Source organism: Muntiacus reevesi, chromosome 5 (assembly GCF_963930625.1).
Source record: "Muntiacus reevesi chromosome 5, mMunRee1.1, whole genome shotgun sequence".
NCBI classification, from domain to species: domain Eukaryota; kingdom Metazoa; phylum Chordata; class Mammalia; order Artiodactyla; family Cervidae; genus Muntiacus; species Muntiacus reevesi.
In genome coordinates this window covers 45,947,495-45,950,900 of record NC_089253.1, presented here as the reverse complement: position 1 = coordinate 45,950,900, position 3,406 = coordinate 45,947,495, and positions in this window count along the sequence as shown.

Below are 3,406 nucleotides of genomic sequence, written 5' to 3'. Positions count from 1 at the left end.
AGGCATGGGGATTGTCTGTGGGGCTCAGAAAAAAGGACCCCGTGTGACAGGCTGGTGCTGCAGACGGGAACCCATTGTCGCTTCTCATTAGCCAAGCTCTGGCGACTCATAACCGGGGGACGCTGCCCCAGAGCTGGGGGGACACGTTCTATAATTGGGGGACCTTACCTTATAATGGGGGGATGCTGCCCCAGAGCAGGGGGACACGTTCTATAATTGGGGACCTTATCTTATAATGGGGGGACGCTGCCCCAGAGCAGGGGGACACGTTCTATAATTGGGGACCTTACCTTATAATGGGGGACGCTGCCCCAGAGCTGGGGGGACACGTTCTATAATTGGGGGACCTTACCTTATAATGGGGGACGCTGCCCCAGAGCAGGGGGACACGTTCTATAATTGGGGACCTTACCTTATAATGGGGGACGCTGCCCCAGAGCAGGGGGACACGTTCTATAATTGGGGGCCCTTACCTTATAATGGGGGGCGCTGCCCCAGAGCAGGGGACATGTTCTATAATTGGGGACCTTACCTTAAAACCGGGGGACGCTGCCCCAGAGCAGGGGGACACGTTCTATAATTGGGGGACCTTACCTTATAATGGGGGATGCTGCCCCAGAGCAGGGGACACGTTCTATAATTGGGGGCCCTTACCTTATAATGGGGTGACGCTGCCCCAGAGCAGGGGGACACGTTCTATAATTGGGGACCTTACCTTATAATGGGGGGACGCTGCCTTACAGCTGGGTGGACACGTTTTATAATTGTGGGACATTACCTTATAATGGGGGGACGCTGCCCCAGAGCAGGGGGACATGTTCTATAATTGGGGACCTTACCTTATAATGGGGGACGCTGCCCCAGAGCAGGGGGACATGTTCTATAATTGGGGGACCTTACCTTATAACCGGGGGATGCTGCCCCAGAGCAGGGGACATGTTCTATAATTGGGGGACCTTACCTTATAATGGGGGGCGCTGCCCCAGAGCAGGGGGACATGTTCTATAATTGGGGGCCCTTACCTTATAATGGGGGGCGCTGCCCCAGAGCAGGGGACACGTTCTATAATTGGGGGACCTTACCTTATAATGGGGGGCGCTGCCCCAGAGCAGGGGGACACGTTCTATAATTGGGGGACCTTACCTTATAATGGGGGGACGCTGCCTTACAGCTGGGGGGACACGTTCTATAATTGGGGGACCTTACCTTATAATGGGGGACGCTGCCCCAGAGCAGGGGACCATACCTTATACATGGGGGACACATCCTGTGCATTGATGACCAGCAGCCAGGGTCCTGGGCCTTGAGTGCAAGCGGCCCCTCAGGACAAGGTACAGGGCGCTGACCCTGCCCACTGCCCTCGGGCTGACCGCCCTCCGCCTTCCTGCCCTGGGGCGGAGGCCCCACGCTGCGCCCAGGGCACATGGTGTGGGAGCCGTGGCCTCAGGGGGGCGTGCAGGGCTGCGGGGCCCAGGGCGGCAGACAGCAGGATGTCTTCTCCCTGGGAGTCAGCAAGGTGCCTGTCCTCCCGGGAACAACGGGGGGATGTTGACACCTCCCTGGGGGCCTGCCCGTCACCCTGGGTGACAGCCATCCCAGAAGCTGACTGCGTGGTGTGAGCTGTCACCCCTCCACTGCTGAACCCCGTGGTCACACTGTCCCGAGTTTATCTGCGTCACCACCAGTGAAGGGCCTAGGCTGGGACGAGACCCAGATGGTCAGGGAGGACCGCCCACATTGGACCCACCCACTGGTCGGCCATGCCCCCAAAACCATCCTTGAATTAGGAGAATACTCATCAGCATGCCTGGGCCACATCACCCACCTTTCACCAGTTTTGTTTCCTTTCTAGAGTCTCCTGAAGGTGAAGGACTGCGTTCTTTTACGAGTGACCTGTTGCTTTGTTTTAGGAAAAACACCTTCACGGGGTCTGTGTACATGTGCGCTGCTGTAACGAGTATCGCAGACGTGGTGACTCGTGAACAAAACTGCGCGGTTCAGAGCTCCAGAGGCTGGGAGCCCAGACCAGCTCCAGCGGGGTGCGGGGAGGGCCCGCCTCTGGTCCAGTCTGGTGACGTCTCCCTGGAGCCGGGGGCTCTCTGGGGCCTCGATGAGGACCCCAATCTCCTTCATGGGGCTCCATATGCAGGCCCTCATCACCTCCCAGAGGCCTCTCCTCCAACATCATCACATGCAGGGACAGGGTTTCCACATGTAAGTTTTGGGGGGTGCGAACACTCAGCCTGCAGCCCTGGGATTTGGCTCCACAAGGCCAAGACTCCTCTAGAACAGGGCTTGGAGATGGTGGGCAGGACATAGCTTCTATAATACGCTGTCTTTATGCCGGTGACTTTACATCACAAACTGTGGCCCTTGGTGGGGTGACGGAGGAGTGGTCATTCTGCCCCCGCGCCTGCAGGAGGGTCTGGATCCTGGGGCGGGAGACACGCAGATGGTGGCAGCCTTCGGGGAAAGAGGACAGGGTGCCCTGTCTCCTCCCCTCAGCCCCAACCTGCGGTGGAGACTTCTTAACATGCCCCTGGGTGTTGCCGTCACCGTGGGGAGGTGAGCAAAGGCCGTGCATGTGCTATGCGGCCCAGGGTCTGCAGGAGCATCAGCAAGAAACGTGAACTTGGGTCCAGGGAGACGTCGTCCAGAGCCGGGGCCCGAGCCGGGGCCCAGGCCGCGGCCTGAGTGTGTGCTCAGTGTCTGTTCCTGTCCGCAGAACTCGCCATCTATTTTTCCTAACTCTGGAGCACCTCCTGCTCCTCTTTGGAGGACCTGGGGTGGCAGCTAAATAGTTTAGAAATGGGCATATGACCCAACTGAGCTCATCCAGGGCTTCTATTGAAGAAACCCTCGGCGCACTCGCTAATCTCCTGCTGGACTTGAACTTGGGAGTTTGTACAACCAGAGTCACAGTGTCGTGATGCAGAGGATGGAAGAAGCCCATGTTGAGAGGCAAGGCCAGGGGAGGAGGGAAACAGAAACCCTGGGTCCAGCCAGACCTGAAGCTGTCACTCCCTCTGGACTCGGCACGTCAACCAAGAGACTTCTTTCTTTGTTCACCAGGTTCTTTCCCTGGGTAGGTCTTTTGGTGACTCGTATGTAGAAACTCCATGCTGATGCAGTTTGCAAGTGTTCCTGGGGATTCTCAGGAATTCCTGGGGTTCCAGCAGAACGGGGACTGAGCTGTACTGCTCATACCTAAGCTGGACCTTCCACAGGTCAGCAACCAGAACCCAGCTCGCTGATCCCGCCTACACCAGCCTCACCCCAGGATGGTGAGAGCAAGAAGGACGGAGGAGCCTGGCAAGGACAGTGGACAGCAGCCTCCCCCGAGGTCCTTCCCTAGGGCAGTGCATGGCAGGGTCAGGGGTGACGCCCGCACAGCCTGGCCCCGGGT